Source organism: Bos indicus, chromosome 6 (genome assembly GCF_029378745.1).
Source record: "Bos indicus isolate NIAB-ARS_2022 breed Sahiwal x Tharparkar chromosome 6, NIAB-ARS_B.indTharparkar_mat_pri_1.0, whole genome shotgun sequence".
NCBI lineage: Eukaryota > Metazoa > Chordata > Mammalia > Artiodactyla > Bovidae > Bos > Bos indicus.
The window spans coordinates 104,295,337-104,308,667 of NC_091765.1; the positions used below are offsets into that span (position 1 = coordinate 104,295,337).

At 45.5% G+C, this 13,331-nt stretch overlaps 1 protein-coding gene across 3 annotated transcripts in view; it reads left to right on the plus strand.

Annotated features, from left to right (window-relative positions):
• The window catches only part of EVC2 (EvC ciliary complex subunit 2), a 165,045-nt gene that overhangs the window by 123,651 nt on the left and 28,063 nt on the right, over positions 1–13,331 (plus strand). The gene's annotated exons all lie outside the window — the stretch shown is intronic.

Genomic DNA, 13,331 nt, shown 5'->3' on the forward strand with positions numbered 1-13,331 from the left:
GGCTTTCACGCCGTGCTCACATCCTGCACGTGGGCACCGCCCCCACCACCGTGCCTCTCCTCCTGGCCCTTCTGCCTGGAACGCTTTTCCTCCACTTCTCCACCCAGAAGTCTCAGGTGTGTCCTTCAGGCTTCCCTCTGGCTCGGTGCTGAGGGGTTCACTTGTGCTGGTTCCCTCTGTCTCCCCCTATATCTTGCCTGCAACCTGACCTCCCTCTCCAGCCCCCTTTCCTCATCTCCCCAGCGAGGCTTTGGTTTGTCTGTACACCATGTACGACACATGCTGCTCATCTGTCCTTCCCTCTTCCTGGGTTTGCCTTTCCGCCTTTCTTTACCTGGACAAGTCAACTTTGTCCTCAGCTGTCCCTTCTTCCAGGAAGCCTTCCTGGAACACCTGCTTTCTCTTTCACCCCTCCCCCACCCCGCCCCCACCAGCTTCCTTTCCTGTCCCAGCATGCCTCACGCTGTGCCTTCATCTACTGGGATGCTGAAGGGACCATGATCCCTTGGGTGGTCCCTGCTCTCAGAGATGCATATTCTAGACAGACAGCCCTTAAAATGCATGACTATGGTCAGCGCCATTAAAGAAATGAGTAGGATGCTGTGATAGTGCTGGGGCAGGGGGATGGTGAGAGGGAAGTGGAATCAGCAGCAGGTGGGAGGGTCAGGTCAGGTGTCTCTGAGGAGGTGAGGTTTAGGAGTTGACACCACGTTGTCACTGCTGGGGTGCCTGCCACCTCCCCCAGTAAGGGCAGGCCCTTGGAGGAGTGTGTCAGTGAATGTATGTATGGACCATATTCTAGAGCTGCTGTTTTTGTTCCTACCTGCTGTCCCACAGGTCGTTTGCCTAAGTTTTAAAATTATTATTATTTCTTAACTGTATTTCTCAGAACACAAATGCGTCATCTGGCGAAGAGCCATAGCGTCTGCTCTGGGCAAGGTCAGGTCCCTTCCGGTGTGCCAGGTTGCTGATGTCCCCTGAGACCAAGCGGTAGCACCCTTATTCCCACTCGTGTGCTATGTAAAACTGAGACATGAGACGAAGACTAAGGCAGGGACAGGTGGAAATACCATCTGTCTTACTGTTCAAGGCTAATTCAGGAGCTAGAAATTATGAGAGCCAAATGGGCTTGCTAAGCACCCCAGAATTAAACGGACCAATCTCAGGCATCCGTGGGGTGTCCTGGGGGCAGGCTTCCTGGAGGAGCAGGAATGGGGCTCCAGAGCAGAGCTGAGCCAAGCCTGCCCAGTGGATTCCCAGTTCACCCAGGAGGGGACCAGGAAAGGGGTGGAGGGGGCAGGGGCTACACGGAGGAACTAGCAACATGGCAGGCATGGCAAGATATTTCCCCCAACGCACACTGGTTTGGGACCCACTGTCAGACTTAAGGGGGCTTCCCCAGTGGCTCGGTGGTAAAAGAATCTGCCTGCAATGCAGCAGCTGCAGGAGACTTGAGTTTGATTCCTGGGTTGGGAAGATCCCCTGGAGGAGAGCATGGCAACCCACTCCATGTTCTTGCCTGGAGAATCCCATGGACAGAGAAGCCTGGCATGTTACAGTCCATAGGGTCCCAAAAAGTCAGACATGACTGAAGCGACTTAGCATGCATGCATGCACGTCAGACATAAGGTGGATATTGTCAGAGAAGGATAAGTTAGGGATTGGTTTGGTGGGAGTAATGGGTGGCCTGAGCCATAGCCAAGGACACAGTGCAGGTTTGGGGGAGCCCAGAGAGCCTGTAGCCCCATGCAAAGGCTGGTTTGCTGGAGTCTGGGGTCTATCCAGGGGGTGTGGGAGCAGATCTGTGGTGGAAGGATCTCAAGTGTTGGCTAGGAAGACAGGCTGAGTCTCATCAGCACCGAAGAAGGAGGATAGAGACAGTGAAGGATGGGGTTAGAAGTTCCCCAGGTTCCCTGAGCCAGACGCAGCAGCATACCTTCCCTGAGTTCCCCTGACCCCACGTACATCCACTATTCTAACCTGTTTCTCACTCATTCCATAGGCTTTACCCCTTCTGACTTCCCTCAGAAATAGGAATGATCCATATCCCTATTTTACAGATGTGGAAACTGAGTCTCCAACTGAGTTCACCTGGGTTTCTGTAACCAGGAGGTGGTGGGCCCAACATTTTAAAGCTGTATCTCATCTTTGTCTTCAGGGCCGACAGGGAATATTGTCATGGAAGATGGTTATATCCTGCAGTTGTGCAATGTTGGATGAGCATGCTTTGGCTCCCACATCTGTTAAATACAGAGAACGACAGTAACAGCCCACCAGTTTGTGAGGAGCAGTGGGCTGGAAGGTGCTTTTTGCCTTTGGAGTGGGCTCCATGCCCATTTCTCCCAGTGATGGAGCAGCTCATAGACCACCCGATCCCAGGCTCACAGAGAAAGGCAGCCAAGAGTCACTTGTCAGCTGTGACCTTTTCACGACAGGCCATCTTCACAAATGGCTGTTACACTGCGGCAAGTGCCAGTAAAATAGGCACTCCCCAGTCCACGGCTTTGATGTTCCCCCCGGAATTGATCGGCCGCATCTCAACATCCAAGCGGCCGTTGTTCAGATTTTTTATTTGCAGGGTAATTGCAGAGAAATGACAGTGCTTGGGCGGGGGTGGGGGTGGTGTGGTATGCGAACAGCTGAGAGTTGTTTGATCTTGTTTCAGCACTGGGAAGCCCCTCTAAGCTCATGCAGCTGTCAAAATGGAGCAAGGAGGGTTGTTGACCACTGCCCCAAGATCCATGGTCAAGCCCCAGCCTGGCTGGCACCCGGGTGTCCCCAGAGGGACCACAGCTTCACGACTGGGGCTGCAGAGCAGGCTGGGAGCACCTGGCAGGCACCCCCTTTCTTAAATAGAATCTGCATCAGATATCCCCCCACCCTCAGCCCCAAATCGCTATGTCCCTGGTCAGGACTCTTCTGTCTGGAAAGACTGAGGGAATTACCCAAGGTCACGCCATCAGGGAGGGGTTGAGCTGGGGCTCCCACAAGGCACTTCTGTCTCCATCACCTGTGCCCTTCCTGTCACGGGGCTGGGCTTGTAGTGACTGCAAGGAGGCTTCTGTCTCCCAGCAGGACTGGTTGATCCTCCTCCCGAAATCCCCTCCCTTGCTTCCACCTGTCTTCTTTTCCTTGACCTCCTTGGCTTTCCCCTTTTCCTCGGTCCCTTTACCTCCTCCTGTAAGAAACATTTTGTGGCCTTTTCTCTGGGCCTGGCCCTGTTCTAGGATCCTGCTCTTGAGACATTCACAGTTTTAGATGAGCAGGCAATTTGTGCATGGACCATTTAGAAGTTTGCCTCTTGCTTTCACATGAAAGCCCCCCTGACTACCCTGAGCTCTGCCTTGATGAGGGGAGTGTAACTCCTTTGGAAAGAGCTGTGTGACTGATTCAGAGAGGAAAAGAGAGACCAGCAGAGGGATGAATGTTGGCCTCCTACCTGGCCACCTTTTCTGTCCAGTGGAGAGGTTATCAAAGTAAGATGTTAACGCTGGTCAGAGGAGCTGTCCAGGGTGGCTGGAGTACACCCATGACCCTCCACAGATACCTGGTCCTTCTGATGGGCTCATTACAAATGCACAGATGCAGACTTTCAACCTGGGGGATATTGGGGGGGCGTGTATATTTTAGAATAAGTTAACCAAGTTCTTGATGAAAGTGAAAGAGGAGAGTGAAAAAGTTGGCTTAAAGCTCAACATTCAGAAAACTAAGATCGTGGCATCTGGTCCCATCACTTCATGGCAAATAGATGGGGAAACAGTGGAAACAGTGTCAGACTTTATTTTTCTGGGCCCCAAAATCACTGCAGACGGTGATTGCAGCCATGAAATTAAAAGACGCTTACTTCTTGGAAGGAAAGTTATGACCAACCTAGATAGCATATTCAAAAGCAGAGACATTGCCAACAAAGGTCCGTCTAGTCAAGGCTATGGTTTTTCCAGTAGTCATGTATGGATGTGAGAGTTGGACTGTGAAGAAAGCTGAGTGCCGAAGAATTGATACTTTTGAACTGTGGTGTTGGAGAAGACTCTTGAGAGTCCCTTGGACTGCAAGGAGATCCAACCAGTCCATTCTGAAGGAGATCAGTCCTGGGTGTTCTTTGAAAGGAATAGTGCTGAAGCTGAAACTCCAGTACTTTGGGCACCTCATGTGAAGAGTTGACTCATTGGAAAAGACTCTGATGCTGGGAGGGATTGAGGGCAGGAGGAGAGGGGGATGACTGAGGATGAGATGGCTGGATGGCATCACCGACTCAATGGACGTGAGTCTGAGTGAGCTCCAGGAGTTGGTGATGGACAGGGAGGCCTGGCGTGCTGCGATTCATGGGGTTGCAAAGAGTTGGACATGACTGAGTAACTGAACTGAACTGAACTGAACCAAGTTCCAAAAGAAATCTCTGTTGAGGTTGAACTAAAATTAGAGGCTCATTTGAAAATTGTCTTCTCCAAAAAGTTGGAATGTTTCTTATTTTATATAGACCTTCTTTTAGGATCTTTAATAGGATCTTTCCATTTGTTTCCATTATATAGGGTGAACCTCCATCTCAATATGCTTGGGACAGTCCCAGTCTCCCCTTCACCGCATGTCTGTTCCCATTAGCTTTCCCTTATATTTTAAGCTTAGGTGACAAATTCTAGGGTCACATATACCTAAGGTCTTGTGTATTCCTTATGGTGATTCCCAGATATGTTACAGGTTTGGTTGCAATTGTGAATGATGACCTATTTTTAATTATGTTTGGGGCTTATTTGATACTGTTGTGAAAAAGTCTTACCAATTTTTAAAAGTCTTTCCAGACTTCCTTCTTCTGTCTCCAGAGCCAGACTGCTGAGTCCAAGTCCTAGCTCTGCCACTTTCTAGCTGTGTGACTTTGAACAAGTTGCTTAACCACCCTGTGCCCTCCCTAGTGTGCTCATCTTTCAAGTGTGATGGCAGACATACCTATCTCTTGGGATGGTTGTGAGCATGTATCTGTTGATTCTACTGATTTTTTGCCTAATAATTTTTGTGCTAAGTGGCTTCTTTCACATCCGACTCTTTACAATACTATGTACTGTAGCCTGCCAGGCTCCTCTGTTCATGGGATTTCGCAGGCAAGAATATACTGGAGTGGGTTGCCATTCCCTTCTCCAGGAGATCTTCCTGGAGATCCAGGAGATCCCAGAGATCGAACCAGCATCTCTTACATCTCCTGCACTGGCATGCAGGTTCTTACCACTAGCACCACCTGAGAAACCCATAATAATGCATCCTGTATGCAAATAATCACAGTTTCGTAACCTCCCTTCTGGTCTTTGCACCTCAATTATTTTTCTTATCAGTTTGTGTCCTTGTCTGGTTATTCCATCAACTCTCTCATTTCCATTGGTTGATTTTTCTCTAGATTATGAATCATATTTTCATGCTTCTTTGCACACATGGTAATTTTTTATTGGATGTAAACATTGTAGATTTTACATGTTAGGTACTGGCTTTTGTATTTTCTTTATTACTGTTGAAATTTTGACATGTACATATATTGGGATTCATTTTGTCCTTTTAAGACTTGCCTTATTAGGCTGGGTCCAGGAAATGGCAACCCACTCCAGTGTTCTTGCCTGGAGAATCCCAGGGACGGGGAAGCCTGGTGGGCTGCCGTCTATGGGGTCACACAGAGTCGGACACGACTGAAATGACTTAGCAGTAGCAGTAGCAGGATCCTTTGCAGGATATATTCATTAGTAGTTCTGGAAGTTGGTCTCTGCTCGTTGGTCCTCCTCTCATGACCTCTGCTCTCATTGGCTCTCGGGTTGGGGGCCGTGTCTTAGACTTTCCACTTCCTTTCCTTCTGCTTCTAAGTGTGAGATGGAGGTAAAGCTGCAGTCCCAGCCCCAGTCAAGAGCTGGGTTCATCTCTGGGAACATCAGATGCCTCGGCAAGAATAAGGCTCCAGTGTGGGTTTGATAGATGGTCAGAACTGTTCTCTGCAGGGGTCGATCATGTCAGTGCTGTTACCATCTCCTGCAGGGGAGCCAAGGGGGGCGGCTCGGAGGCACGTGCCCAACTGGTAAAGGGACATTTGAGCATCTGCCTTGAGCTTCCCAGGTGGTGCTAGTGGTAAAGAACCCACCTGCCAATGCAGCTTAGACGTGAGAGACACAGGTTTGATCCCTTGATTGGGAAAATCCCTGGGAGGAGGACACAGCAACCCACTCCAATATTCTTGCCTGGAGAATTCCATGGACAGAGGAGCCTGGTGGCCTATAGTCCATGAGAGAGTTGGACAGTACTGAAGCAATTTAGCACGCACACATGCACCTTGAACTTCAGGAAACTCTCAAGAGCTTGGGGCAGTTGGTCAGTTTGTAGGGCTGGAAGGCTGCCACGCATAGGGCCTCTGGCCAAGGTTTTACTTGTGGAATGCCTTGACCAGGACAGAGAATGTGGCTTCTTTCTCCTGCTTTAATGCCTGGGCCAATCCATAGAGCAGAGTAGAAAACAGCACAAACTATGTGGCTCATTTTTACTGTCCAGCTATCAGAAGTAGATCTATCTATCTGTCTATTATCTGTCTCTCTATGTTCATCTATCTATCTGTGTCTATCTGTCACCTCTATGTCTGTCTATCATCTGTCTATCATCTCTGCTTTTTTTACTTAACACTGGAATTTCAAGATTTTTTGTATCAGTACATGACAGTTTCCTCGTTGCTTTTTTCATCAGTATAGCATTTCATGATATGAATGAACCCTACATGACTTAACTGATGTTCACTTAAAAGACATTTAGGTTCTTCTCAATCTCTTGATATTTCAGATGATCTTGGAACCTCTGTGTGTATCCCACACCCCTTTGTAGTAAATCAAGTAGAGCAACTCTTACTATTTCCATTTCACAGGTGAGAATACTGAAACTCAGAAAGGTTGAGAGGCTTAGTCAAGATCTCGTAGCTGTGGAGTGGTAGAATAAAGCCTAAAGCACAGGTCTCTTGATGCTCATTTCTTTGTTCTATTAGCCAATTTTTATTTGATAGATCCAGAAATGAAGACTATTTCAGTTCATCTTTGGTGTGTTCTGTTGCCAGTTTTGCACAGAGTATATCCGTCTAGTCAAAGCTGTAGTTTTTCCAGTGGTCATGTATGGATGTGAGAGTTGGACTATAAAGAAAGCTGAGCACCGAGGAATTGATGCTTCTGAACTGTGGTGTTGGAGAAGACTCTTGAGAGTCCCTTAGACTGCAAGGAGATCAAGCCAATCAATCCTAAAGGAAATCAATCCGGACTATTCGTTGGAAGGGCTGATGCTGAAGCTAAAGCTCCATTATTTTGGCCACCTGATGTGAAGCAATGACTCACTGGAAAAGACCCTGATCCTGGGAAAGATTGAAGACAGGAGGAGAAGGGGATGACAGAGGATGAGATGGTTGAATGGCATCACTGATTCGATGGACATGAGTTTGAGCAAGCTCCGGGAGTTGGTGATGGACAGGGAAGCCTTGCATTCTGCAGTCCATGGGGTCGCAAAGAATCAGACAACTGAACTGACATACAAATTTCTCATATATATCTTTGGGCTTCTCTGGTGGCTCAGATGGTAAAGAATCTGCCTGCAATGTAGGAGACCTCATATATATCTTTAGGGACATTCAAATATAAATGAAAATGGCAAGACTGTATTTTCTGCTCATCCATGATTTCTGGTATTGTCTTAGTGATGCCCTCTGTCTGAGTGCCATGTCTGCCACATAACCATTCACCCATTCATTATTCATTCACTGTTTCCAGGTTTCAGAATATGCCATGCTTGCACACTTCATTAGCAATCCCTTCATCAGGAGTGAAACTCTTGTCCTGCAATCGACCATGCACCCCAGTGTGTTTCTGCAGCAGCCTCAGCAATTACGCAGAGGTGACTAGAACGGAACGGCTTCTGTCAGCAGCGGCTCTTCACATACCTGTCATTTCAAAAGTGACTGGAGCTTAAGCATGAGAATAATGTGCTTTTTCAGATGACCTGACAAGAGAGAAGATTGATGGTGCAAGTCCTTATAAAGCTTGGGAGAGAGAAAAAAAAAGGGTACTTTGGAAGGGAAAATCCATTCATCCACCTACAAAGACCAGGAAAGCCTCCAGATGGTTCTCTTCCTGTCGGTTCTTGACCCTGTTTTACCCCTCAAGGCAGAGTCTGTCAGAGTCATCTCCCTGAAGCACCAGTTTAAGGGAATTTGCTTGTTTTTAATTTTTCTCTTATATTGAAGTACAGTTGATTAACAGTGTTGTGTTAATTTCAGGTATATACAACAAAGTGATTCAGTGATATGCATACATATCTATTCTTGGTAAATTCTTTTCCCATTTAGGTTATTACAGAATATTGAGCAAAGTTCCTAAGAGAAGTTTCATAGGTTCCCACTGCTCCGAAACAAAGGCAAGATTCCTGAGCTTTACCTTCAAGACATTACAAACAGTCTTCAGCTTACCTTTCTAGTCTTTTATTCTACTTCTACTTTTCTCATACCAAAATGTTGCCATGGTTATCTTTGGATAGTTTGGTTGAGGTAACATTTTTCTACATTGTCCATTCTAAAATTTCACTTTTCATTTTTATCAAACTTAGGCATGCATGCATTCTTTTAAAGAGTCGTGTAATTCTATGAGTTTTGTGCCCCCCAAAAAGCAGCCCTCTCAGCCACATACATACACATTTGCAAGCCCCAAGAGGTAACAACTTGTAATTGTTCAGTTTGATCTTTTGGTGTTTACATCCATATCGTTAAATACCATGCTTGCCTTCCCGTTTCTTTTGGGTATTTTGCCTCTCTCTTTTTTTTTTTTTGTCTATTTTTGGTATTATCTATTCACTTTTCTTTGTAGAAGATAAGATACAGCTGTTTTTCTTCTATCATCGTGCAACACATGAGCCCTTCCTATTCTCCCCCATATTCAATGCAGTTAGATCTTATTTAAGGTTTCTGTTACTATGATTATTTAAAAAGTATCCACATCTGAGTCATATAAAAACAGATTTTTTTTTTCCTATATAACTTTTAGTTTTTTCTGGAGTCATTGTTGTCCTTTGATTTCTTTTTCTTTGGTTACTTTTCTATGTACTTATCACTAATTTAATTACTTTTTGGTGAATGGCCAAATATCCTATCAGGACCATCACACAAGTCATGTCATCTGTAATTTCCATTTTCTTAAGGACATCTTTGTCTGTGCCTCTGGATAGCTGTGCTCCAATCCAGGCATTGGTCTCTGTACTTCATGCACAGCTGCCATCTTGAGGTCATGCTACGAATTCCCTTCACTCTTCTCTTTCCTGACATGTTCCTTTAATGAAATACAGTCAGTTCAGTCACTCAGTTGTGTCTGACTCTTTGCGACTCCATAGACTGCAGCACGCCAGGCTTCCCTGTCCATCACCAAGCCACAGAACTTGCTCAAACTCATGTCCATCGAGTCAGTGATGGCATCCAACCATCTCATCCTCTGTCATCCCCTTCTCCTCCTGCCTTCAATCTTTCCCAGCATCAGGGTCTTTTCAAATGAGTCAGCTCTTCGCATCAGGTGGCCAAAGTATTAGAGTTTCAGCTTCAACATCAGTCCTTCCAATGAACATTCAGGACTGATTTCCTTTAGGATATACTGGTTGGATCTCCTTGCAGTCTAAGGGACTCTCAAGAGTCTTCTCCAACACCACAGTTCAAAAGCATCAATTCTTCAGCCCTCAGCTTTCATTATGGTCCAACTCTCACATCCATACATGACTACCGGAAAAACCATAGTTTTGACTAGACAGACCTTTGTTGGCAATGTAATATCTCTGCTTTTTAATATGCTGTCTAGGTTGGTCATAGCTTTTCTTCCAAGGAGCAAGAGTCTTTTAATTTCATGTCTGCAGTCACCATCTGCAGTGATTCTGGAGCCCAAAAAAATAAAGTCTGTCACTGTTCCCATTGTTTCCCCATTGAAATACATCCTGTATTAGTTTCCGAGGAAAGGACACATGAAGGATTTAATATTTTAAAATTTTGCAAGACTGAAAATGTTTCCTTCTGCTCCCATAATTGATGGATAATTTGACCCATCTTGGAATTCTGGAAACTTTTCGTGACTAATTTTGGTGATTTACTCCTGGTCTTTAATCTGCCTTTCTAGATCTCTAATTATTCAGACCGTTTATCTACTTTTCTTTTTTTACTATTTTCCTTCTCTTTGTTCTTTTGCTTTACATTCTGGGGAACATCTTTTCTTTTTCAAACCTTTGAGTTGTGTTTTTTTTAATTTTATTTATTTATTTATTTTGGCTGTTCTGAGTCTTCTTTGCTGGGCAGGTTTTAGTCTTCTTTGCTGGGCAGGTTTTTTTCTTCTTTGCTGGGCAGGTTGTGGCGAATGGGGGCCACTCTCTAGTTGTGGCACCGGGCTTCTCATTTCAGTGGCCTGTCTTGTTGGGGGCACCGGCTCTAGAGCATGGACTCAGTAGTTGTGGCCCACGGCCCAGATGCCCTGCAGTCTGTGAGATCCTCCTGGACCAGGGACCAAACCCATGTCCCCCGAAGTGGTGAGCAGATTCCTCACCATTGAGCCACCAGGGAAGCCCTTGAATTTTTATTTATATTTTTAATTTTCATTTTTTTTTTCAAGAGCTTTTTTCCCCTCTCTCAACAGTCTCTTCTTAAGGAAATAACATTCTCTTGTTGTTTTAAGGCTTCTATAGCTCTTGTATCTTTCTGAGAACATTCATTTTTTAAGGTTTTTTTTTTTTCAATTCCTGCATATTTATTGCTATCTCTATATTCATTAGAGTTTTCCCAGGAAAGTGGCCATCCTTGGTGGTCTGCTCATGTTTAAGAGTGGAGTACTTAAAAGCTGCTTGGAGTCTCTAAGCTGTAACTGGGGTTTGCAGACTGTGACCTTCACTCTGGTGTGATTGGGCTGAACCATGAACTTGGAGAACTCCTAACAACAGTATTTTTAGAACTTTTTTGAAGTCTGGTCAGAGTTCCCAGAGAAGACTAGTCTCCTGCCTTGCTGCACATATGTCAGGAGCCAAATGAGGGAAGAGGACTGAGATTTTTAGTAGTCAGTAGGTAAAGTTTCACTTGAGTAGAATAGCCTTCAGATCAGATTAGATCAGATCAGTCGCTCAGTCGTGTCCGACTCTTTGCGACCCCATGAATCGCAGCACGCCAGGCCTCCCTGTCCGTCACCAACTCCCGGAGTTCACTCAGACTCATGTCCATCGAGTCAGTGATGCCATCCAGCCATCTCATCCTCTGTCGTCCCCTTCTCCTCCTGCCCCCAGTCCCTCCCAGCATCAGAGTCTTTTCCAATGAGTCAGCTCTTCGCATGAGGTGGCCAAAGTACTGGAGTTTCAGCTTTAGCATCATTCCTTCCAAAGAAATCCCAGGGCTGATCTCCTTCAGAATGGACTGGTTGGATCTCCTTGCAGTCCAAGGGACTGTCAAGAGTCTTCTGCAACACCACAGTTCAAAAGCATCAATTCTTCAGCACTCAGCTTTCTTCACAGTCCAACTCTCGCATCCATACATGACCACAGGAAAAACTAGAACGGTAGATGCATGTTTTAAATCTACTTTCTTTCACCAGGAATCTCAATTGTTAATATTTTTCTACATTGTGTGTGTGTTTTATAATTAGAAATGAAGAAATTTCCTAAAGGAGGAAAGAAAACTCTTAATATTATAAGCTATTGGCTCCAAAATCACTACAGATGGTGACTGCAGCCATGAAATTAAAAGATGCTAACTCCTTGGAAGGAAAGTTATGACCAACCTAGATAGCATGTTCAAAAGCAGAGAAATTACTTTGCCAACAAAGGTTCATCTAGTCAAGGCTATGGTTTTTCCCGTGGTCATGTATGGATGTGAGAGTTGGACTGTGAAGAAGGCTGAGCATCGAAGAATTGATGCTTTTGAACTGTGGTGTTGCAGAAGACTCTTGAGAGTCCCTTGGACTGCAAGGAGATCCAACCAGTCCATTCTGAAGGAGATCAGCCCTGGATTTCTTTGGAAGGACTGATGCTAAAGCTGAAACTCCAGTACTTTGGCCACCTCATGCGAAGAATTGATTCATTGGAAAAGACTCTGATGCTGGGAGGGATTGAGGGCACGAGGAGAAGGGGACGACAGAGGATGAGATGGCTGGATGGCATCACTGACTCGATGGACGTGAGTCTCAGTGAACTCCGGGAGTTGGTCATGGACAGAGAGGCCTGGCGTGCTGCGATTCATGGGGTCGCAAAGAGTCAGACACAACTGAGTGACTGATCTGATCTGATTGTCTTTTATCTTTTTCCTGCACCCTAAAGGAAGCTCTATTTAACAAATTATAGTAATGATAGTGAAAATAATAGTAGTAGTAAGAATATGGCAGCTACTGTTTATTAGGGGCTTAAACCACAGACTGTACTAGACATTGTCACCTGTTATCTTATTGTCTGCTTTACACATCCAAAACCGAGACTCAGAAAAGTTAAGCAGTTTGTTTAGGTCACATAGCTACTTCGGTGGTAAGAGTTCATAAGAGATTACAGATCATCCACAAACAAAACTACACTGACTGGTTTAACCAAAGCCCACTGGCCTCCAAAGTCAAATTAATTTGTTTGAGATTTTTGCACTTTAATGATCTAGATGAGGGGGTGGGTGAAAATGTCTTTCCAGGCATAGAAATCGACTTTGCTATCTTAAATAATGATGTTTATTTAGCAGGGTGCTATTTCATTCAACAAGTATGAACATACCTTTACTGAGTCCACCCCCTTCTTGATGCAAGATAAAGGAGAAAGTCTTAAATTTTGAATCCATCCAGCAAAGCATGATGTAGACTGACCTGCGTTGGGGGGTGGCCAGCCACTCGAACAGGAGTGAATGCTTATATTTAAATAGTGTTTCATCAGCATCTCCTCCCAGCATTTGGATATAAAATTCCTGATGTGACTCCTTTCTGACCTCTGGCTTTCCTTTCTCTTTGCTGGTGACATCCTGGCCTCTTTCTATTCCTTGCCCGCTTCTCTCCAAGAAGGGTGCTATCTGATTGGTGGTATTAACGAGGGAACTGAGCTTCCCCCTCTCTTTAGAAGCCCGCCTGCCTGCAGGAAGCCCCCATTCTCTGACCATGATGTGATGAGCTTGTGGGGGAAGCTGGTTGTTTGGGGGAGTGTCCACTCATTTGCAAACTCATCTGAGCCACGTTCTCCAATCTAGTTTTCATCAATATTGAAGCTGACATTTGGTGTCTGGCTGGCTTACCCATGCATCCGGTTGCATTTGTTTCCAAACTTGTGCAAGGAGGAGGGGTGTGATGTCTTGAACTCCTTAGAGTCCC